Source organism: Equus asinus, chromosome 5, assembly GCF_041296235.1.
Source record: "Equus asinus isolate D_3611 breed Donkey chromosome 5, EquAss-T2T_v2, whole genome shotgun sequence".
NCBI lineage: Eukaryota > Metazoa > Chordata > Mammalia > Perissodactyla > Equidae > Equus > Equus asinus.
The window spans coordinates 69,184,731-69,209,851 of record NC_091794.1 but is presented as its reverse complement, the minus strand read 5'-3'; the positions used below and the strand labels follow the sequence as shown (position 1 = coordinate 69,209,851).

The following is a 25,121-nucleotide window of genomic DNA, read 5'->3' as shown; positions in this document are numbered from 1 at the left end:
GCACTTCCTGTGTGCTTTTCCAAGATTGAGGAGTGTTTCTTTAGAACAGACTCCAGAAATGCCATGATTGGATCAGCAGCAGGGACTTTTGTAACATTTGTGACTCCAGGGTCATGTTTGGATGGTGACCATTCAATAATCGATCCCAGGTGGAGTGCAGGCTCTGTGACCAGTATCAGGGCAGAGCAATGCCATGAATGTTTCAATGCTCAGTAGGACCAATGCCTCTAAGATGCATCTGCAGCATCCTTAGTCGCCATGCCCCTTGACCCTGAATTACCTTGAGCAATGTGCCATGATGGACATGTTCTCTTTACCTGTCCGTCTCTTTAGGCAGGTCAAGGGCTCACAGCTGGTGCCTCAATGGCCCAAATGGTCCAATTTTGCTTCCAAATATGTTGTGTTCTATTGACACAGAGTGTAAAAATGGCATCTGAATGTCTTCACATTGGGCTCGGGCTCTCCATTCTCCACGGGCTCCACCTCTCCTTATTTTCTTCTGTCATAGGGCTCCTCCATACAGCGGGGCTGTCCACGAAGCCCCTGTGACCCACAGGGCAAGGACTGTGTTCTCTTACCTGTGGAATCCAGTGCTCGTCCTGGAGCTGGCACATCAAAGGACTTCTAAGTAGGGCTGGCTGAAGACTCTGGGAGAACATGGTCATAGCACACATGCACACAATTCTGACTTGCTCTGCGACCTTGGCCAGGCATTTTGTCTCTCCACATCTCATTGGTAAAATAAGGAATTTAACGAGATGTCCTCAAATATCTCTTCTAGTTGTAGAAGTCTATGTGTCTGTAACATAATTATAATTATCAATTCCTACAAAGTGCCAGGAGATAAGAAACCTGATTTCTCCTCCTTCAAGGATTTTACTACCAAGTTGGGAAATATATTATTGTTAATTATTCATGTACATAAATGCCAAAAAACGACACTGGGCTATATGTGATTAAATCTCCAAAGGAAAGACAGGATGTGTAGTCAGAGTGATTCGTTTATATGCTGAGTATTTACAGAGCACAGACGATCTATGAGCTAGGTTCTGTTCTAGGGGTTATGTTGACACAAGGTCAAGACAATAAGCTATACGGGCATCAGCCAGAACTCAAAACCTTCAAAGGACCTTGGGAAAATGATTTAATCCCCTGAGTCAAGAAATTTTTCTCTATCCTTCTAGGTTCTTCTGGCTAGTCTAAGAATTAAACTGACGTGAGACAGATTAAGAGGAGAAAGTCAAGCAAAGTTTAATAACATGTATATATGTGGGAAACCTAGGAAAACTGAGTAATTTGCCAAAATGGCCAAAGCTACCACCTCAAATATCATCTTCAGCTAAAGACAAAAGAGGATGTTAGGGTAGTGGTTTGGGATTTCAAAGGGGAGGAAGGCAATTCACATGGAGATGGAAAAGCAAATGTTTGGTAAAGGAATGTTTGCCATGGCTTGCAAAGACTAAGAGACTGGAGAGGACTTTGATTCACTGGGCCTTGCTGGGTTCCTCCCTGTCTACCACACCTAGTTCATATTATACTCAGTTCTCTATGGTGACAGCTCCTTCCTGGAACAGGCCTTCTACCTTAGAATCTTTTAGGCAGTTAGGAGAAGGTCAAAATTTCTTCCTGAGTCTTTTGTTCTTAAAAATAATCAAGCCAAAGAGACATTTTGATGTGGCAAATTCTGCTCCCCTACAAGTCTCACTTTCCATATATGTAAAATTGAGATTAAATAAAGAATTATGGAGAGGATTTGGTGATTTAGTGAGTTTGAAAAATGCTGGGTAAATCGAAGGTGAGATACCACTATTAGTTGCCATCATTACTCACAAATTTCGTTTGCCTATTGATTTCCCATTCTCAGCATTCGGGCTGCAGAGAGGGGCGTGCTGTTGTCCTTGGTCTGGATCGTCGAACACCTTTCTGACCTGGTCTCTCTGCATCCAGCCTTGGTTCCTCCAATGCACACAGTAGTCAGAGTGAGCTCCCCAAATCTCATTGACCGAGTCATTTCCCTGCTAAGATCCCAGAGGACACATAATTAGAAAATGGGGGAGGGGCCAAGGGGCTTCCATTTGATCTGTAGTGTTTTATATTTTCAGCTAGGTAGTGGGTTCATAAATATTATTTATACCAGTTATACTTTTTGTCTGCCTAAAATGTTTCTTAATTAAAAGGCCATTCTGGGTGGGGTGGGGGAGTACCAAGGACATTGTGCTCATTGACTGTCTCTTGACACCCTGCAACCTCTGTGGAGGGGGACAGCATCCTCCAGGGTGTCAGGAACAGGAGGGCTCGGAGTCAATTCTCTGGGTCACTTGAGACTTCCAGAAGGTACTATTTTTAAAAAGAAATCAAACCTGTGTTCATGAATTGAGGTCTTTATTTTCCATACAGTGTTTGACAGTTTTCCCAGAGAGAAAGAAAACAAGAGAAAATGTGGGAAAATTCCCCAAATGCATGCAGTCACAGCAAGGGAGAAAACTGTTCTGGTTGCCCAGCTTCTGACTGAAATGCAGAGGAAGGTCCCACTGTCCCCCAGACCCCAGGCCTCATTTTAATTTATTGAGGGAAGGACCCAGGAGGTAAATCTCGGTGTCATTCTCTAAGCCACCTAAAATGAGCCCATTAAACTGCCTCCCGTGAATGGAGGCGTTTTTCCCAGGGTGGCATGCCCCCACCCTCATCCCACACCAGCATCACCGAGGGCACCGCCACTCTGGGAGCCCATGTGGCATGTCCGACAATGGGGCATTCAGGAAGGCCTTTCCGGATGGGGTAGAGGCCTGTTTTATGCCTTGTTAATTACTGCAACAATTTATAAAATTCGTGACAAACATAAAGCCCTCACAGAGATTGTATTTCAAATGGTATTTACCTGCAACAGAATCCCCTTTGTTTTTAATTCCTGGATTTATGAGCTGTTGCACAACAAAATGGAACCACCCCTTGTCCCCAAATGGGGGCACTGGCTGAGAGACCTCACGTATGCTGTGGAGACAGAAACCTACTCAGACTCAGACTGAGACACCACAGTCGCAGACCCGCCTCCAGTCCATGGTGTGTCTCAGTTTCGCAGCCTGTGAACTTGGGGAGTGGAGGTTGGACCAGGGCAGGTAAGTTTTCTCCCAAAGAATCTTGGTGTCTCTGAGCTGAAAGGAACCTCAGGCATGAGCTAGTCCAACTGTGTATCCATCACAGGAATCCATCTTCTCTATCTCTGTTTGCATCCTCCAGTGACAGGGAGCTCCTTACCTGACAAAGCAGGCCAGATTATTGCCCTTGGTCTCTAGTCTTGTCCCTTTTTTCTCCTCACCAATCTTCCCCTTGGCCACAAGAGCCATTTTCCTAAAACTCACATCTCATCTTGTGCTCCTGCTTAAAATCACTCAGTGGCTTCCGTTTGCTTTTGAGATAAGTCCAAAGTCCTTAACAAGGCCTGCGAGTTCCTGCATGGGGTGGTCCCTGCCCTCCTGTCCACCTTCATCTGCAGTGGCCCCCATCCATTCTTCTCCCAGTAATGCCAACCTACTTTCAGTTATCCCCTTGGATTAGATTCCACAGTGAGACTCATGTAACAGAAGGGCCATGGGCTTGACTTTAGGGGCAGCAAGTAAGAGAGTGTTTGTGGAGCTGTTTGATGGTGGCTCCTCAGCTTCCAGGGTGGGGGATGAGGAGATGGGAGCCCTACCGAGGGAAGAGAGGAAGCTGGCAGCTCCAGAGAAGAGAGAGAAGCAGGAGCCCAGCAAGAAAGGACGGACTCTGTGGACAGTCGGGATTCTGAGAGCGGAGAAAGGCTATGTAGTTCCCTGCGGTGAATCTGAGCTGTGGAAGCTGCAGCATCAGGAGCTGGTCGGGTCCCCGCCGTGGGGGCAGCGGAGAAGGAAGCTGAGCTCAGCCCGCTTCTCCTCTCCTCTGCACAGCAGGTCTGGCTTTCAGTGAGTTTCCAGCTGCAGGGAAAGCTGTACATCTATGCAAAGGGGCTAACTTTATGAGTCTTGGACGCGGAGTTGCTTTCATCTTCTCCTCAGTGTCAGAATACGTGTCCTCTGTGAGATACGCGGGAGACGCTCAGATCTGCACCCTCGGAAGCAGGGGAGCATTTATAGAGCAGTTAAAACCTGGAGCGACTGTGTCCTCTGACTTCCAAAGGGCCTATTTTAATGCTCGTGTGCTGATTTCTCTTAAGGGAAGAGCTGTTTCATGCAGAGACCTAAAGAAAAGAGCAGGAACTTCAGTCCATCAGATTTCAGCCGTTCCACTTACTGGTTGTATGACCACAAGCAAAGTACTTCCTCTCACTGGGTCTTGGCTGTAGTATCTGAAAAAATGAGGCCGTTGCTTGGAAGAGCTCTTTGAGATGTTCGAGTCCTCAGGAAGCAGAGACTTGACTCTACAAGATGGAGTTAGCGCTAATACCTCCCTCTCAGAGTCGCTCTGCATTAAATGCTAAAAGGATGAGGCTTCTGCATTTTCCATCAGACCACGTTGTAAGGAGGAGCCGGGAAGAAAAGATGCAATCTGTTTAAGTCGAGGTGCGGGAAAGGGGGAGTTAGGGTGTTTTCGGCTGTAAGTAACAGAAGACCTAACTCAAATGGCTTAAATGATAAGAAAATTTGTCATTTCATATTTTGGGATGTTGGAACTATGGGAGTCCTTAGGTTAGTAAGTTCAGTTGCTCAATGACACTATCGAAGGCCCCGGAGTGAGTCCCAACAGCCCCAGTAGCAAAGTCTTGTGTTTCTTACCTTCTCTCCTAAGCACACAAACACCCGCTACCTGAGCAGAAAGCATATGAGAGCAAGGAAAGAGGCGGACTGGCTCCCGGGGGGGAACTAATACATTTCCCACAGCCGGACACCCAGCGAGTGGTAGGGTTGATTCAAGGTCAATGACTACTTCCGAGTAGTTCAGTCTTTGAATGCACACTGGCTGGTGTGGAGGGAGGCAACATGATGCCCAGGGAGAAACACAGTGTCTGTAGAACCATCTACCTTGGGTTCAGATTTGGCTCCACCCTGACCAGACGTGAGCGCTTAGGCCCATATTTGATGGTAGTGTTCAGTCAGTCCAGAGAATGCAAATCAAGACCATAATGAGATACCACTAAATACCCACCCACGAAAATGGCTAAAATGAAAGAGACCTTAATTTTAGGAATTGGAAACACTGAAACTTTCATACATTGCTGGTGGGAGTGTAAATTGATATGTACCTGGCGACTGATCTAGCCATTCTGTTCCTGGTTATATGTCTAACAGAAATAACTGGTTATGTCCATCAAAAGACATCTATAAGAGTGTTCATAGCAGCCTAATTCGTAATAGTGCAAACTGGAATGCACTCAAGCGTCCACCCACAGGAGAATGGAGAAGTACATTGAAGTGTGGTGGACGTGGTCATGTGCTGCTCAGATCCTGCTTCAAGATGGGACTCGTTGCCCCAGCTGTTGGGAATGCTGTGGCAGAGAACTCTTCCAGAATTGCCTGGGCTGCAAGCCTTGCCCAGGGCTGCTCTTCCTAGGGTAGCCCACAGCTACACAGCACACCTAAGACAGGCTATTTTAGCTTCTGAGCTCTCTGTGGGATTGCCTGAGGTGGTCCTTGGGTCTGCACTGAGCTCTGGACTTCTCCCTGTCCCCAATCCTGCTGCCTGTCCCTCCCTTCCACAGCTGTCTTCCCAAGGACACTTGCTAGTAACTGTGCTGCATGCTAATCTCTGTCTCAAGAGTCGGCTTCCCAGAGAACAAAGCTGCAGTGTGTGTGTATTCATACAAGAGAATATGGCGCAGCAATAAAAAGAACAAATGATGACACAGGCAACATGGATGAATATCAAGTGAGGAAAGCCAGGTATGAAAAGTACACGCTATAGATCCCACTTCAGCGAAGGTGAAAAACAGGCAAAACCAATTCGTGGTGAAAGAGGTCAGAATAACAGTTACTCCTGGCATTAGGGAGCTTTGGGAGGTGCTGGAAATCGTCTATATGTTGACTCAGAGGGTAGTTACACACACACGCACACACATTTATACATATGTGTGTTTGTTTATATTTAACATTTATTGAGCTGTACGCTTTGATTTGTGTACTTTACTGTATTAAGCTATACCTCAATAAAAATAATACAATGAAAAATAAAGTAATAAAAACATTGGACTGTATTATAATTGGCTATGTCCCCTGACAGCCTGTAGCTCCCTGAGGACAGACTGCCGGGCTCGCGGCGGGTGTCCAGTAAACGTTTGTTGAGTGAAGTAATGAGTATTTCCCTGGTCTACCACTGACTTTTTGGGTGGCCTTCACTAAGTCTACTCCGGGAACTTCATTTTCCAACCATAAATAAGACAAATAGCAAACTCTACTTCACATGTTATACAAATCAAATGAGATAATTGGTGGAAACACACGTGTAAATTGTAAACTCTGAGTAAGAGTTAGTACATGGGTTCTGAAGTTGAACCGACAGAGTTAAAAGATAAGCTCCACCAGCTATCAACTGTGTGACCTGGGGAAAGTTACTTAACACCTCTGTGCTTCAGTTTTTGTACGTATAAAATGGGGTAAAAAAACGTACCTACCTTGTCAGGTGACTGTGATAATTGAGATAATTGGAGGCACCTTGGATAGTGGCTGACACTCAGTAAATTGTCAGTAAATGCCAGCTGGTGTTACCATGTAAGGAATTTTCCCTGGATAAAATTTTCCTTCCCTTCCCTTTCCCCCACTCGGCTTTCTTCCCCTTTTCCCTTCTCTGGAGCCCACTAGGATCTTGGGATTCAGGCATTCAGGCCTTAAAGAAATGAGTTTCCCCAAAGGGCAGCTGGCCTCCTGCAAAGGTGATTACCCCATGAGGCAGCCCCACACTCTCAAATTCAGGAGTCTGAGCATCATTCTGGCAGCCCCACTCTCCCGAATTCAGGAAATCTGAGCATCATTCAGGCAGCCCTACACTCCTGAGTTCACGAAGTCTGAGCATCATTTTTTCCACCAGAGGAGGAAAAGAGGTGTTAATTGGCTGTTTGTGAAATATCTGGGCTTCTGCAACCAGGGCAGCCTGGGAAGGAGGGGCTGCAGGGGGTGAGGGGGCCGAGTGGGGCTCACCTGTGGGAACATTCTCTCCAGCTGTTGAGCCCTGAGGGCAGAACGTCATCTCAGAGCAGGCTTTTCTCCCCTCCCAGGCTAGACTGGGAGAAGTGGCCAAAGATGCAGTCGGGACGGGCGGTGTGGCAGAAGGAGCCCCAGATGACACGGAAGCAGGAGCCCCACTCTCTCAGTGACTTGCTGTGCAACCTCAGTTTGTCACTTCACCTCTAGATTTCTGTAAAAGGGCGGATGGGGACTAGATAATCTGTAAGGGCTCATTCAGCTCTGAATTTTGGGATCCTAGGAAGTGGAGCTTGCTGCAGTAGACTCAGGTGAGATGAAATTTAAATCCAGCTCTGTCATTTTGGCAGCCCTGTGTTCTTGGGCAAGTGATACCACCTCTTTGTCCCTTTGGGGTTTATCTGTAACCAATACAGGTTGAGATAAGAGAGGTTTGCTATAAACAGGAGCTCAGTAAGTAATAGTCCCTGTGATGGTTAATTTTACATGTCACATGGATTGGACCACAGGATGCCCAGATATTTAGACAACAGTCTTCTGTCCGTGAGAGCGTTTTGGGTGAGATTAACATTTAAATTGGTGGATTTAGCAAAGCAGACTGTCCTCCCTAATGAGAGGGTCTCAGCAATCAGTCGAAGGCCTAGAGTAGAACAAATAGGCTGAGGAAGAGGGAACTCCTCCTGCCTGTCTGCCTTTGAGCTGGGACATTGTCTTCACTCTGCCTGGGACTTAAAGTGAAACCTCGGCTCTTCCGGGTCTCCAGCCTGGGCGTTTGGGCTGCGTCCGCGCCGCCGGCTCTCCTGCTGCTCAGGCCTTTGGACTCAGACGGAGCTGCACCATCGGCTCTCCCGGGTCTCCAGCTTGCCGACTGCAGATCCTGGGACTTCTCAGCCTCCATGACTGTGCGAGCCAACTCTTTATGATAATCACACACACGCTCACATGTGCTCACTATTGGTTGTTTCTCTGGAGAACCCTGACTAATACAGGCCCCTTCCCATCTGCCTTGTCACTTTTTCAGGGAGATCTTCCTATTTTCTTTCATGCATCTTTCAGCTCTTACTCTCCACTCCCACGTAAGGCAGCGGCTATTTATAGAGGCAGAAAGTCATCGGCAATAGGATACGTCCCGTTTATCTAGTTTTTATTATTCCAAGTGCTTTTATGATTATTACGTAATCCTAGGGACACAACAACCCAGGGAGATAAATAAAGCGGAAATTGTTCTCTTCCTTTTAATTTTAGCAGTGTTATTAAGGTATAATTGACATATAATAATCTACACTTACTAAGTGTACAATTTGATGAATTTTGAGACACGTACACACCTGTGAAAACATCAACAATGTCACAGAACATACCTCTCATCCCCTAAACTTTCCTCGTGCTTCATCCCCACCCCCACCCCATCCCCAGATGAGCACTCTGATCTGTTCCCTTTTTTATAATCCCTGAGAAAACTGAGGACCAGAAGGTGACATGTCCTGCCTGTGTCGGGGCTAATGTCCAGTCCCCGGACATTCCTCCCTGTCTTTATTTTAGGAGACCATCTTCAAGCATCTCCAGAAGAAAAGGAGAGGGAGCCATTTGTTGAGCGCCCACCACATGCTGAATCTCGGACCAAGTGCTTTGTATAGGTAGCTATGTAGGTGCGGTGGCCCGAGTACTCCTTTGGCTTTAGAGGCCTTCTCTCCTGTGAATGGTCACCTCCATCCCTGAGTTCTCACTAGCTCACGTATCCAGATGTGAGCTTGGATAGTTCTCTCCCTTGGAGTCCAATAAGCATCTCAAGCTGAACTCACTTAAACCTAGCCTTGTTTATAACATACCTCCTCCCAGCCCTCAATCTGTAGTCCCTGGGTTTTCTACTCAAGTGCTCAAGTCAAAAATTGTGAATCAACTTTGAGTCTTCCCTCCTTCTTACGTGGGGCATCTAACCTATTGGCAAGTTCCATTACCTACATCTCCAAGAGAATGGCAATCTGGCCTCCAGTTTCCATGCTCACTTCTGCCACCTGGTCCAAGCCACTATCATGTCCCACTCGATGCCCCCGCTTTCACTTTTGTCCCACCCTCCACAATCCTTTCTCCACATGTCAGCCAGAGATCTTCTTAAAACAGATCAGATTATGACCTTCCTCTTCCTAAACCCGCCCCCCCCCCATGGCTTTCCAACACAGTTGGAATAATCTTACATTCTCACACAGCCTCATGAGTGTCTACATGATCTGTCACCTTTGTGAACTGGTATTCTGACCTTCCCACCCCCACCCTGGACACACACACAGCTCCAGCCACTCTGGCCTTCTTTTTATCTGTAGAATATACCAAGCCTATGACTGTCTTCAGTTCTCAGCCCAGAACACCATGCTCTCACCCTCTTGACATGGATAATTTCTCTTCTTTCCTAAGGTTTCAGCAGAGGAAAAGAAATGGCGGTTATCACCGCTGCCTGTCTTACCGCTTGAGAACAAAAGTAGGAACCTTGTCTGTTTGATTTACTGATGTATTTACTGATATATTCCCAACACCTACGAAAATACCTGGCGTATACTAGATGTTCAATAACTATTTGTTGAATAAATGATCAAACAATAGGCATGTTAATCAGAGTAGTTGTTAACCATGTTTACAGTCAAATACTCCTAAATTGCTATATAAAAACTCAATAACTCTTCCTAATTCTTCCCCCCTCCATGTTTTACTTGGCTATGTGCTCTCCACAGTGATGAAACCTTTAAATGTTTTAACTTCTTCATTTTTCTACTCCCTCGTGGAGCCTTTCCTCCCACCCTTCCGCCCCCACCTCCTGGGTTTTGCTGAGTAAACTCAGAACTTTCATTCATTATCCCATATTTTCTTACAATACGCCTCTTCTGTTTTAATAATCCTTACTTAACTCACATTACAATTCCCAGTCAAGCATTCATCATTCTTGTAGATTTAGTTATAAAATCCTACAAGATTTATTGCTTACCACTCTTTCTTAGACTTGTCATCTTCCCTATCTTGAGACTTTTGTTTTAATTTAATTTTCATTTGGTTAGAATTCCTGCTTCAGTGATTTCCTCAGCCAGGGCCATGGGCACAGAATCTTTGACTTCTTCAGTGTTTGAAAATTTTTTTTCAGTAATAGTGACCATAACAACAACAGCAACAAAAATATATTTGGTAATAGTTCATGCTGCTCCTGGGTAAAGGGGGTATGACAGAGGATAGTCAAGGGCCTTGTGCTCATGGAACTGACATTTTTTTCTCTGGCCTCTGCACAAGTGGAATAGACTAGCTTATGCTGCAGGAAGCAAAACCCCCAATCCCTCAAAATCTCAAAGGCTTAAAAAAAACCACAAGTCTCTTTTTTGCTCGCACAAAGTTTGCTGCGGTCTCAGGGGACTTACTAGGAAGGTTGTCTGCCACGTGAAAGCTCAGTGTTCACCTCTGTATCAACACAAGCATCTCAGATCACAGCAGCAAGGGGAGAGCGCTGGAAAGCCTCGTACCACCATCAAACGCTTCTTCCCAGAAGTGACACACTCATTTAATTGGTCAAAGAATGTCACCACGCCACACTGCAAATGGGGTAGAGTAATGCCAAGCCCCCTGTATGCCTGGAAGGCAGAGGACTGAAGATATTTGTGATCGCCACCAGTATCTAACTCAGGCTTCACTTAAAATTGATGTCTCGGCAGAATATAGGATGCTTGAGTTGCATTTTTTTTCTCTCAACGACCTAAAAATTATGATTCAGTGTGTTCTATTACTAATATTGTATAGCGAAAGTCAGATTTTTAGTTTTGTCTGTCTGTCTATCTATCTGTCTGTCTACCTACCTGCCTACCACCTATCTGTAGATCTGTGTTAGATGAGGTCTGCCAAGATGACACAAGATAGGGTTAGATATTTAAGAGATTTATTGGGACAGAAGCAGGAGAAGGCTGGGACAACCTTCAGACCATGATGGAGGTCTGAAACCTGCAAAAGGAGAATGGAAAAGAAGGAAGATCGAGGTAGGAGTTGTCTCTGACTGCAGCACAGCTCCAAGAAAGGTTTGGCCGGGCCTATGGGGAGTCGTTGAGCCAAAGTTGTCCCTGGGAGGAGTCCCACATCTCTCAGGAATTGGCCTGCCCTCGGACCCCTGCATGCTTAGTCCTTGGCTGGGAGCAGTGTGCAGGAAGCACGGCCTCAGGGTGAACCTGGTGGTAGGTTCAGGGAGCTGCAGATGGGGCCGCCAGTTGCTTAGGTTTCCTGCAGCAGGAGATCCGAGGGGCACATCTTCATGGCTGCCACAAGAAGCTTATAAATATTTTTTCTTTCTTCTTTCTTTGAGTTTGGTAATTTCATCAGGGGATGCCTACGTGCGTGTCACTTAAAAATTATTCCTATTCAAGACAAATTCCGTATGAAGTTTCATGCCTTTCCTTCAGGGAAATTTTCTTTAGTTCTCTCTCCCATTGTCAATTCTCCTCCATCTGTTTCTTGTTCCCCTTTTGGGACTCTTACTTATGTAATACATCCTCTGCCTGTGTCTTCGACGTCTCTTACCTTTTCACTTACGACTTTCAATTTATGTAGTTTTTGCTCTGTATTGGGTGTTGTTTCTCATTGTATTTAATATCTGAAATGCTATAGCTTTTGGAAATTAACATTTAGTTTAAAAATTTTTATCTTGAATTTTAAAACTCAGAAATCATGTGTAAAGTACCAAAAGCTGTTTGTTGTGTGTGTGCTTTCACAATATCTTATAAAGAGTTCTACCTACATCTCGCCTCCTTAAAACCTACATGCTCCGGTTACTGGGACTGGTCCCCCTCCTTCAATGGCTTCTGATCTTTTAATAATATCTGCTCTGTAATTGCTTGTTTTGGAGGGTATGACACGAGGCATTGTGGTCTTTGGGGCCAGGGAGATTGACAGGCAGTGGAGGAGGGAGAAGTTTCTTCTCCAGTAGGTTGCTGACAACAGATTTGTTAAGATGGGATGAGAAAGGGAGGCGTCTGTTCTGACAACCCAGTGGAAATGAGGAGTCCTCAGCCCCACATTGCCACTCCCCCTGACACAGCCACCTTTGAGAATAGCTGGGCTCCCCTCTTGCTGCACAGAGCTAGTTGGAGGGGTGGCTCCCCTCCCTGATCCTAGAGGGTTCATCAGGCTTTCTTCTCATGACCTCATAAATGAGGTCTTCACTGCAGATTCTTCTAGGAAGGCAGTTGTCTTTTCAGGTGGCAGTGTGGGTCCTTCCCTTGGTATTACAATACGTGAATCCCTCATCCTATGTCTTCTTTCCTAGTATTTGAGGTGTCAGCCATATCTGCTTCTCCTCTAGGCTACTACAACCAACTAAGGTTATTTTGGTGATTGATTTGTCCTAGGGAGTTGGGACAGTGCGAGGACCCTGAGCACATATTCAGGTCAGTATTTTGTAGAATCTCTCAAGGATTTCCCCTCAAATCCTGGCAATTAAAGTGCCTCTCCCATCTTCTTATCTTCCTGAGCCCCCTTTATTCCTTTCTTTATTCATATTGGCATGTCAGCTTGTTCCCACCAAAGAAGTTTTACAAAAGGAGGAACAATAATTTGAATTTGTCGCTGCCATTGTGCTTTTGCTTTCCTGTAGGGTGGATACCCTTTCTGGCATTGACAATCATCTGTCGTAAGTCTAGCGTCAGCAGTCGAGGACTAGCTCTGGCAGCAAGTCCCTCAAACAAACAGAAATGGGCAGGTAGGCACAGGCACAGCGGGAGGACGTTTCTCTGGGGGAGCAGGTTGGGACGTGTAACAGCTGTTTGTGGTAGTCGTGGTCTCATCATCAGAGGGTCCCTTTGAAATGCCTTTGTTGTTCACGTTTCTTTTTTGATGACTGGCAATGTTTCGAACCAGGAGGTATAAATGGCAGGTACTGTGTGCCAAGCTCTGTGCAGGGCATTTTCTATAGGTTCACTTGTTCACTCCTTGCCACACCTCTGTGTTGTTATCCTCATTTTACAAATGGGCACTTGGGGCTCAGAGAGAAGAGGGGGTTCGATGGCAGGATTGGGATGTAAATATGGTCTGCATGATTCCAGAGTCCATATGCATGCTCTGTGCCTCTAATCTACACCGTGTTCAACTTGGTGTTGACCTTTGAAAGGTGAGCCAACATTTCAATAGCAAAGAAGGAAAGGGAAGGTAGTCAGTTTGGGACATCAGCACCTGAGCAGGTAGGGAGTCAGGTGTAAATGGAAACAGGAAGTGGTCTCACGTGATTGAATCAGAAACTACACAGGAGGTTGTTATAGGGAGAGATGAGATTTGAAAGACAGGTCAATGCCAGATGCTAAAAGATCCACGACTTCCAAGCTGTGAGATCCTAGGCAAGTTACTCCACCTCTCTGAACCTTCATCTCCTGATCCGGAAAACAGAGCTGAAAGGCCCTTCCTGATTGCCTGTATATGTGTTCATGCACTCATATGCCTGTGTATGTGCATAAAGCACCTAGTAAGCGCGTAAGGAAAGTTCATCCTCCTCCCTGTTTTTCAGGAGCTGGCGGCTGGCTGGACGGAGTGGTGAGGAGGAGTTGGGGAGGAGTAATGGAGGGCTGGCAAGGTTTTAGCAGCTCCTGAGGCCCCAGGTTTCTTCCAATCCCAACAACCTCTTCATCATTCCAGCGATCAGCCTCAGGCCCATTTGGTGTTAATTACAGCAACCCAGGCTTCTCTGTGTGAAGGAAACAGGCCCTCATTTCTCTCATTAAAGTAAAATATGACCCATTTTTATGCCTGCGTATTTTGTTGCCGAGATTACGAGAATCATCTTTTCTGTTTATACGGAACGAAGAAACGTTACACCAGGAAGGCGGCCTGGGCCCCTGAGTCTGGGGAATAGGAAGCAGATGTCGTCCCGCCCTTATTTTCCCTTCTACCCCAGCTCCCCTCTCCTCCTCTCCACCTCTTCTCCCTCCAGAAGCATAATCCTCATTTCAGATCAACACAAGGGAAGTGGATGGTAAGAAAATAAGCTCACATTTATTGAGCTCTTTACCAGGTGCCAAGCCCTATAAACAAGTTTCTCCTTTAATTCTCCCCAGAAGCTTCAGGGGCAGTTGGTATTAATCCTTTTTCAGCGCCAGTTCCCTCCAACCAAGAATGCTCCAAGTCGGCCTGGTGCCCCAAGATGTGGGGCAAACTACTCCTGCTGATCACAGATGCAGTTACAGACCTTTGTGACCGCCTTGCTGGCCACAGGACTTCCACATGACCATCCTAGTGGCCTCACACAGGTAAAGGTGACTGGGGTCCGAGGGGTTGGGGGGATTAGTACACAGTGAGTGTTGGGGACTCGGAAAGATGTTAGGCAGAGAAGCGACAATGTAAGAAGCGTGATTTTGTTTTTTGAGGAAGATCAGCCCTGAGCTAACATCTGCCGCCGATCCTCCTCGTTTTTGGCTGAGGAAGACTGGCCCTGAGATAACATCTGTGCCCATCTTCCACCACTTTATATGTGGGACACCAGCCACAGCATGGCTTGACAAGTGGTGCTTAGGTCTGCACCCAGGATCTGAATCTGAATCCCAGGCCGCCGAAGTGGAACGTGAGAACTTAGCTCCGCCACTGGGCTGCCCCAAGAAGTGATTTGAAGGATTGCTCTGGTAACAGTCTGGAGAATGGGTGGGAGGAAAGTGGCAGTAGAAAAGATGTAAGAAAAATCATCCCCTAGATGGAGATAAGGCAAAGAGGTCTGCATGTCCTCTCATTGTTAGACCAGAGCAGTGTCTAGCAGGTCCGCCCGAGGATTATTTCATTCTCTGTGGCAGGGTTGACAACATATTCTGTAAAGGGGAGATAGTAAATATTTCAGTCTTTTGGTCCATATGGTCTCCATTGCAGTTTCTCAACAATACCATCGTACCATGGAAGCAACCAAAGATAAGATGCAAATGAATGAGCAAGGATGGTATAAATAAAACTTTATTTACAGAAACAAGAGGTGGCTGCCATTCTTGCTCAATGAGATTGTACTCTTGTTGGACATACTGCTTTCTGTTGATTAGAGCCCAGGCTCTGTGAAATTCCACATTGATTTATAAATTTTCATCTGACAGAGATGAAAAAATTTCTATCTGATAGAAAAAAGTAATTCCAAAGGTTCTGCTTTGATTGTTCTGAAGGACGTTTAACTAGTTTTGTATCTAACAAGAAATCTTATTCCAATATTCTCTCTGCATCACTTATACAATATCAATACTCAGCTCCTCAAACACCCGCCAAAGCAGCCTTACTATCTGGCTGGTTCTCTTGTTAATGAGTCAAATAAATCTTTAACACATGTTAACATCATATTAGTATGACAGTCATCTTTATTTTAACTTTCTGAATATTACACTGTACTTTACCAGGGAAGGGATTCAGGATAAGGCTGTTGGAGCAGTCCAGAAGAGAGAGAAAGACCGTGGAGATGGAGCAGCTAAGACATACTAGAGATTTTTCTGAGGTATAATTGATAGGACCTGATGACTGATGATACGGAGGAGTGGAAAAGAGGAGAGAGGATGAATTGTCCTGAAGTCTGGCTAGAAATGGTTGATGAATAAATGAAAAGCAATAAGAAAAGTTAATATATCGAGGTATATGAGGAAGCCATTTGGTTTAAAACTAATTTGGCCTGACCTTGTTTTTCCAGAATGGCCTCACGTGGCCTGTCCAGCATGCATTGTGCATCTGCTTTAAACATTTACAGGATCCCAAAGCAAGGCGTGCTGCCTTTAAAGATAGGGATCGATGACCCCTTCCCACATCAGCATTTCTTCAAAGATAAGCATTCCTTCCCAGAAACTAAGGGTCAAACTGACCTGCCGTGTACATCTGGCGACCGCTGACCTGCTATGCTAGCAAAACAGCTTGTGACTGCAGTAAAAAGAGAGATTCCATCATATTTGACGTATGTTCCTTGTTCTAAAATGGTCTGTAACCACACTGTGCACCTCGCGTCTTCAGAGTGCTTCCTTCCTTGGGGAAGGTCATTCTCCTGGGTTATATAGTCCTCAGACTGGCTCATATAATAAACTTACCCCAACTTTGATTATGAATTGATTATTGATTATTTGTGTCAACATGGTGACTAATAAACGACACCGCTCTTCCCAGAGCTAGAAGCACCACCACAGAATTTTCCCTAAGCCTTGGAAAGTTGTATGGTTGCGAGTGGATCTGGGAGGGGTGGGCAAATGGCAGGGAACCAGGCCAACCTCTAAGGTCACTCATCCTCACTGGCTCGTTGGAAATTCAATTTCCTGTATCTTGACGGGTTAGTATTTGGCAACCTGACACGAGCATTCAAATAAGTCATTTCCTGGAGTTTTGAGTTGCCTCTGGGTATTGCAGGCCTCGTTTTTAGGGGAGTGCAGTAAGAAGGTTCACTGAGTACTGCTCACGGGGAGGGGTTAACAAGAGGAGAGCTTTGGCATTGGCGCTCCTCTCCCAGTGGGGCCGTGTGGTTGGAGGGTGCAGGGTGCCAGCCGGGGGCTCAGCCCTTTGTGCTGTGCTTGATGAAGACCAAGGTCTTAGCCCTCATGGGGCTTACATTTGAGTCGGGGAAGGTATTACACTGCCTTTTCCTCACTTCTGGGAATTTGTCCTACAGATGGACCTGCACACCTCTGACACAGCAGATTCACAATCTGTGCTTTCACCAGTGGGCAGCAGTTAAATGAATCCCATCCCATAGAATGCTGGGCTACCGAGGAAAGAACAAGGAAGTGCTGTCTACACTCATGAGGAACGGTCTCCCGGGTAGGGTGTGACTTGGCCGGAGCGAGGTGAGGACTGAGGATGCAGTGTTTTACTCACACCTTAGAAAGGGGCATAGTAAGAATACGTATTTTTATTTGCCTGAAGCATCTCCAGAAGGACACACAAGAAACTAGGAAACGTGGTGAGCTGTAGGGGTGAGGGAAGGTGGGTTGGATGGGGTGGGGTTAGAAGCCAGCTTTTCACAGTACGCCAGTTTATGTCGTTTTGATTTTTGAACCATGTAGAAAAACGATCTGATTGCCTCTGAAGTCAATTGATAGGGAAAGTGTAGGCTGCCCACAGGAAGAGCACATAACCCAGTCTGAGCTAACAGGGAAGGCCCCTGGAGGAGGTGACATTTAGTCTGAGGCCTAACACTAGTTGGAGTTGGCAACCAGTGGGGAGTGGAGGAGTTCTTCAGGCAAAGGGAACAGCACCTGTGAAGAGCTTAAGGCAAGAGAGGGCGGGGACCTTTTTGTCGTTGTTGTTAGAGAGAGGTAGTTTTTATTTTTCTATTTTATTGAAGTCACATTGGTTTGTAAGGTTATATAAATTTCAGGTGTGCATCCTTATATTTCGACTTCTGTATGGACTGCATTGTGTTCACCCCTCAATGTCTAGTTGCCACCGTAATGGTACACGCACTCCTTTACTCCTTGTGTCCTCCCGACCTGCTTCCCCTCTGGTAACCACCAATCTGTTCTCCGAATTTAAGGAACCTGGATTCGTCCCAGCTGGCTTGGGGTTAGGGTGGGAGGAGAGAGACTGATGTCTGTAAGGGCAGCTTTAGGTCTTAGCAGCGACAGCTGCAGCTTGCATGCACCTCGGGCGGCCCCCCACCATGCGTCTTCCCTCGCCCACCACCTGCGTTCTCTCATCCGATCCTCTCGTGAGCCAGCACCGTTGTCATCCCCACTTTCCAGGCGAGAGACAGAAGCTCTGAGAGTTAAGGAGCTTTTCCCGGGCCTCGTGGCCACCGAGCAGGAAACAGCAACCAGGCCACCCTCTCCTCTGCTTTGTCATCTATCAAATGAGGATGCTGACTTCTAGGTGAGACAAAAGGCATGGGAAGCGCCTGGCTCCGTGACTGACACATTACGGGCATGTGCCCCACCTCACCCACTGGTACCTGAGGGTCCCTAAGTCCAGGCAGGCCGCTCTTACCTGTTCAGCACAGTCTTCTGAAAGGCCGAGTCTGAGAGAAAACAGAATTTGGCAGCCAAAATTCATTACTAAGAGAACAAAAAAAAAGTTATTCTAAAGAAATAGGCGGGTGTCCCTCCCAAAGCCACATCTCCTAAATTAAGATCGTCAAACCCCTCTCCTTTCGCAGCCTGGGGAAGGTCAAAGGTCATTTAATTAGGTGACACTGAGCTGAGCTGCATGCTGCAGCCCATCACCACCTACATGGTCTCAGTTACTCCTCATTCCAGCTGGCCAAGGCATGCGTTGTGATCCCCATTTTACGGGCAAGGAACTGAGGCTAAGAAGGTTACCCAGTCTGCCCAAGGTCATGCAGGCAGTGAGCACGGAACCAGAACCTGAACCCTGGTCTCTGATGGCTGACAGAGCTTTTTGCCTTCTAACATGTGCCGAGGTGATTAGGACACAGTATGAAGAGAATTACGATTTAGCCTAAGTCCATGGCTCAGCGAACCTGCGGAGGAGGGGCTGGAACCTTCTAGGAGGATGACAAGCTGACCTTTGACTGGAGTCCTGAAGAACAAGCAGCTGGTGGCCAGGTGGAGAGGAGAAGAGTGCTCCGGGAGAAGCACCAGCCTTGACGAAGGTTTGCAGGGACGAGGGCCTGCGGCTCCTCTAGGGGGTAAGTGGTCTCGAGTGGCAGCAGAGAGAATGGGACAGAGGTAGCGGGCAGCTGGCAACTGGGCCTGATTTAAAACATGAAGCCACCTCTATCTTTCCCCTTAGAAAGACCATCGTCTCTTTCTAATCTGTAAATGAGAAGAAACACTGGAAATTGTTTCCCATTTGAACCAGGTTGGCATTGAAAGGACCCAGCTGGCTGGTGGCTCGGGGACGAGCGTGTGTCAGGTCTGGAAGGCCTCCCGCGAGGGTCTTTGGAGGAGCAGCAGAGGCTGGCGGGTGCTCTCCTTGCCTCTGTTGAGTCAGCCCGCCCCATGCGCTCTCCTCTGTTCCTCATCCAGTCGCTGCCCCCACACCTCATCAATCACCCAAGGCTCACGGAGAGAGGCCCACCACGCAGCTGCCGAGACCCCAGTGCCTGGCGCTGACAACAGAGAGCTGGACTCCATTGTACCGATGATCTGGGGCCAGATAAGAGCCATTACCACCTTTCTTAATTACAGAACTCCGAAGCAGGGCTGCTAGTCCCCAACAGGCAGAGCTGGGAGGAAATGCGAAGATCTGGGCTTCACCCTATTTTATTTAATGAGTTAAAATAGGAAAGCCCTTGGAACAGTGCCTAGCACATAGCAAGAGCTGCAGAAGCCTTCGCTACTCTTATTATTAGTGCTGTCATATTTACAGGTAGAGTGGGGCCTTGCCCAGTTACACGGCAAGTGGCAGGCTGAGCTGGGACAGGTCCAGGCCAGGCCTCTTTCCAACGCATCGTGCTGCCCTGGGGAGGGCCCCCCAGGCTTTCTTTACACTTGGTTTTGATGTTTGGAGCTCTGATGTAGGGTCAGTCCTAAAAAAGGCACAATGAGAAGCTTATTATCTGAGGAGAGGTGGGACAAAGGCTGTCCCTTCTTCATACAACCTCTCTATTTGATCTCATCCCCAACATCACTGTTGGCTAGGCATCCCCATGCTGTGGATGGGAACTCGGAGTGCAGCAGACCACACCCAGCATCTTCTCTCAGAAGACGCTCAACAAATTTGAACTTCCCCGGTCCTCGGGGGGGGCACATGCCTTGACTGATGGAGACGTCAGTGTGGAAGTTTATCCCCCACCCAACGCGACCTTTCTCCCCTCCCAGGGTGAGAAATGAGAAGTGATGACCAGGGGAGTGAGAGAGTCAGCAGCCTGGCGGGGCCCACAGGGGTTGGGGCGGCTGGTGGCTGGTGGGTGGCCAGTTGCTGGGGGGCACGAGAGAACCTCGAGGGGCACCCATCCGTCTTGTCCTTTGACGTTCGAGGTAAACTTGTCCCTGCTTCTCACTCAGTGAAGCATCTGCACCAGCTGCGGCTGAGAAGAGCATCTAAATGGAATGCAGGCCACAGACCAGAGAGGTGTCTGTGTGGCTGGGGAGGTGGGGCGGGGACGGGCCACCAGGAGGTCCTCAGCCAGGAGAGGTGAGGCTGGGAGGGGAAGGTAGGAATACATTTCTTAGGTGATGCTAGGCCCAGGGTCCTTTCTGAAATTCACTAAAGTCGGTTTTAGGGGAAATAAAAGGCAGTTACAGTCACGCGCCGCTCAACCATGGGGACACAGTCTGAGAAATGCGTCGTTAGGCGATTTCATCGTTGTGTGAACACAAGAGTGTACTTACACAAACCTAGATGGTGTAGCCCACTGCACACCAGCTTGCATGGTACTGATCTTAGAGGACCACTGTTGTCCGCGTGATCTGCCATTGACTGAAGTGTCCTTCTGCGGCGCATGACTATAGTTCTGTTTTACGGGGGGGCGAGGGCCGGGGAACAGCTTGCAAAAGGGCGCAATATAATACACTGGTTTAGGGCCCTGTCTCTGGGTTAGGGTTCAAATCCTAGCCACCCCACCCCCTACTGTGTGACACTATGCAAGTTTCTTAATCTTTTTTGTGCCTCAGTTTCCTCATCTATCAAATGGGAGAATATTGCTATTGCCTCTTACAGTCGATGTGAGGATTAGGAGTTAACATAAATGACGGGCTCAGAATGGTGCCTGGCACATCAACAGCCCTGTATAAATGTGGTTATTGCTATTGCTATTATTTAATACCTACTATGTGTCAGGTGCTTTGCATACATTGGTCTCTTATTGAGACCTCACAACTGACTCCCCCCACAGAAAGTAGGTGGGCTGAGGTGTGGACCCTGACTGCCTGACTCTAGAGACTTTGCACTTTCTCCCGGGCCAGGCTGACTCTAAAATTCTGTCAGTCATCATCTGAAACCTCTCTGCTCCCTGAAATGGCCCTCACTTTTCCCTGTTGGACGAGAGAGTGGAGAGATTAATGAGAAGGTTGCTTCATGGGCCTCCTGTGTGCTAAGACGAAGCTAGACGTTGTCTGCAGCATGTTAGAGGGCAGCATGCCATGCTGATGAAGAGGTTCTGCGTAGACAGCCTGCTGTCTGACTTCCTGGTTCGCCCCGTCTTGTTCTCGGCAGCTGTGTGGCCGTGCACAAGTCACGACCCACCGCGAGCCTCGTTTGCCTCTGCCTGCTCCTTCTCCTCAGTGTCGTGGCTGGGTGGGCAGCTCCTGGGGGACTCAGACGACATGGAGAGCTTCTTGCAGGTGGAATTTGGCAGAGACTGGAAGAGGCTTTGGCCATTGCCATTGTTGGAGATGCTTCTATAATAAAAAATGAAAAAAAAGCCAAACAGCATTATGAAAGAGGGTGTGTTTAAAGTTCGACCACCATCAACCCCTTCTAATCCTGCTGGTGTGTGTGTCTGGGGCTGGATATATCCCCTCCTGTGGAACCCAGGTGGACCATCTAATGTGCCCTCTGGACCTGTGGGCCGAGGCCAAGGACCCTCCTGACCCCTCTGAGAGAGGTCGTGGGTTCCAGCCCTGCCGCTGCCCCTGGCCAGGCCTAGACTGAACTCCTTGGGTGGGGCCGTGTCTCAGTTCCTCAGAGTGCCCTTCACAACATTACTTGAGGGTCTGTCTGACAGAAGGAAACTGACCTTCTGTCCTTCTCTTAGGGTGCCTGGAGTCGCCTAGCTCTGAGCAGCTCAAACCCTGAGGCCGGATCTGACGATGACGCAGAAAGCCAGTGCCTAGCCCGGAGCCTGGCGCACAACAGGTGCTTATGAAGGAAGGAATCCGTGAGTAAAACAGACCTGGGCCCTGGCGGTGAGGTCCCCCTTGCTGTACCTTAGGCATCTGTTCTTCCTCAGGTCATAACACTGACCCCATTTCACAACTGGTCTCCCCTCCTTGGACCGTGAGCATGAAGGCCAGCCTTGGATCTTGATTCAGCACCCAGCACGGTGTCTGGCACATAATGGGTGCCCAATAAATATTTAGGGAGGAATGGATGGCTGGGTCCTACATTTATTCTCCCACGACTGCAACCTGGAGGCCCAAACCCAGCCCTGGACCCCCCCCACTGTGATCTCACCCTCAGGCCTGCCCCCACTGCTGCACATGGTCTGTGCTGTAACTCTGGGCAGCGCAAGGAGAAGCTTCTGGAAGAGCAAGGTGGGAGTCATTTGTGGAGCTGTCAGCAAGCGCTGCTGCCTGTGCAGCCTGCAGGGGATGGCCCAGCCCTCCAGAAGACAGAACAAAAACACACTGGCCTGGAATGATCATTGCTTTCTTGTTCAACTCATTCTCTTTGCCCAGAATTGGTTCATCTCTTACGCAGAAAATGAGGTCCCTCCTCATTGGAGGAGGGATATATTGATAGGGGCCCATTCAAGACTAAGTTGGGCAAAATGTTTCCCGAAGGTTCTATGCTAAGTGTTCCTCATTTTACAGAAGAGGACATGAAGTCTGACTTAAGTAGCATGCTCAAGGCCACACGGCTAATCAATAATGGTACTTCTAGCTGTGATTTATTGAGCACTCACTGTGTGTTAGCCACCAATGGAAATGCTTTGCATACATTATCATCTTTGATCCCGGTTAAAACAGCCTTATGGGTTGAATTTAATCATCCCCATTTGATAGAAGTAGAAACTGAGGCTCAGAGAGGTTAAGCACCTTGCCCAGCGCAGCCTTGTCAGGTTTTGGCAGAGAGGGCCTCCTGTCCAAATCTGGCAGACTCAGAGCTTGTGCCACAGTGGTTCTCAGTCAGCAGAATGCATACATTGGAATTGCCTCTGATACTTTAAAAAAACACCCGTGCCAGAGCCCCACCTCAGACCTGCTGAATCAGAGCCTTTGTGTTCTCAACAAGCTCCCTAAGTGATCCTAATGTGTTTCCATGCTTGAGAACCTCCGTACAAACAGCTCCCCTTCTCTCAGCTCCAGGGTTTCTTATCTGAAAAGTGGGGGCCACTGGGACCCAGGGTTCTTTGCAAGGATCGAAAAGAGCTTATGCATGTGAAAGGGTCCGGCGCAGGGCCATGTGCAGGGGGCTCAGTAATTGTTGACTTCCTTGTCCCAGCATCCCAGCCGTGCCTGCAGGGCTTCAGGTCTCTGGTGTGTGTACATGACCCCACTTTGCCAGAGACCCAGAACACTGTTTTCTGGGCTTCGGGGTTCAGTTTCTTGATTGTTTGTTATTATTCTTAATAGAATTCAGGAGAAGGCCACAAGTGGGCCAGACATCTGTGATAAATCTGCTGGGGTTTTTACAGGAAAAGATTTCCCAAGTTCACTATATTCTATATTTCTTGCTTTTCTTTCCAGCGATAACACAGCCAGGAAAATACCTTGCTTGAACTGCAAGAAAACAGCCTGTTAGCCTCTGGTGAAAGTTGACTTAGGGAATATAAGCGTCATATTATATGGCGAACGGGTACAAGGATATTTGGAACCTTCCTTCTAAAACACCGATCCGAAGGGGAGAGGGAGTATCTGTTGCAAACCTTCCTGTTTCTGTCCTTGTTCCACGTGCTTCACGTGTGTATCTCATCTCACGGAGGACCTCCCTCACGGGGATGTGAGGAGCGTTATTATCCCCACTTTACAGATAAGGAAACTGAGGTTCAGAGAGTTTACATGACAAGGTCCTGCAGCCAGTGTGTGGGTTCAAACCTAGTCTGTCTGGTTTTAAAGCCTATTGTCTTCTCTGCACCACAACTGTCTCCTCAGGTCTTCTGTTTCCTTCTAATGTTTTCCAATAACCCTCAATTAATTTCATGATAAAAGGAAACACACTTTGAAAGTGTGTTGCGAAGAAAAATAGAGATCTTTCTAAAATGCAGCATTCTTACTCTGCTTTAGGTATCCCTAGTACCCAATTCCAGCAGGTGTGCAATAAATGATTGACAACTGAATGGACACATGAGGGCACCATCTGCCTGCCTGCCAGGCACCCCTTTCTTCCCATGGGGCCTCCCCGTGCCCAATTTTGCCTGCACTTCAGGCTTCCTCCCCCTCTGTCTAGCCTGCTCCTCGGAGAACTCATTGGCTTTGTGGCAGGTCTGGATTCCAGCGCTTCCCCCATGTTTGGCCTGTCTTAGGAATAAACAAGCTGCTCAGTTCCCCTTCTGGTACTCATGGGGCAAGTCGTTTTTCCCTCTCTGGATCTCCATTCTAAGATGTTAAGTGGTTATCAAATACATGCTCCAGTTTCACTTTTAATACATTAGAGAGTAATAATGATAACAATGCTAGATGTAAGTTTTAGGGCTTCCTATGTGCCAGGTGCTCTGTTGAGTACTTCACGTGCAACGTCTTGAATACTCACAAGGACCCTATTGTAGAGGATTGAATAGTGTCCCCCGAAAGCAGTGTCCAAATTCCAACCCTCGATAACTGTGACTGTCCCCTTACTTGGAAATAAGGTCTTTGCAGATGTGATTAAGTTACACATTAGGGGAGGAGATTATCCTGGATCTAGAGTGGGCTCTCAGTCCATTGACTGGAGTCCTTACGAGAGAAAGGACAGGGAGATTTAACAAAGAGACAAAGAGAAGACCATGTGAGGACGGAGACGGAGATGGAACAAGGCGTCCACAGGCCAAGGAATGCCAAGGCTTGCCAAGAGTCACCAGAAGCTGGCAGACAGGCATGGAAAGGATTTTCCCTCAGAGTCTCCAGAGGGAACCAACTGTGCCAATATGTCGATTGCGGAGTTTTGGCCTCCAGAATTGTGAGAGGATAAACTTCTGCTGTTTTAAGCCAGCAAATTTTCGATAATTTGTTACACCTGTAATACAGAAGTTTTTATTTTACAGATGAGAAAACTGAGCTCGAGAAGGCCTTATGACTTTGCCCAAGGTCACAGAATTAGCAAGTGCCCCAGATTGGATTCTAACCCCATTCTAGGGTGGCTTCAGGGGATGCACTAGCGTACTCAGAAGGGCACTGTGCTTGTTTTAATGCTCTGCTGTTGCCTTCTTGAAATTCTGAACCTTTTGAACAAGTGGTCTTGCATTTGCACTTTGCACTGGGCCCTGCAAATTATGCAGCCAGTCTTGAGCCGCTCTCTCTGGTCCCCAGA

At 47.5% G+C, this 25,121-nt stretch overlaps 1 long non-coding RNA gene across 1 annotated transcript in view; it reads left to right on the top strand.

The window, feature by feature from the left end:
• The window catches only part of LOC123285897 (uncharacterized), a 63,847-nt gene extending 56,816 nt beyond the window's left edge, over positions 1 to 7,031 (top strand). Inside the window, exon 3 of the long non-coding RNA XR_011503375.1 lies at positions 509 to 7,031. This is a non-coding gene — a long non-coding RNA (uncharacterized lncRNA). The remainder of the gene's footprint in view (positions 1 to 508) is intronic.
• Positions 7,032 to 25,121: the final 18,090 nt, after the last annotated feature.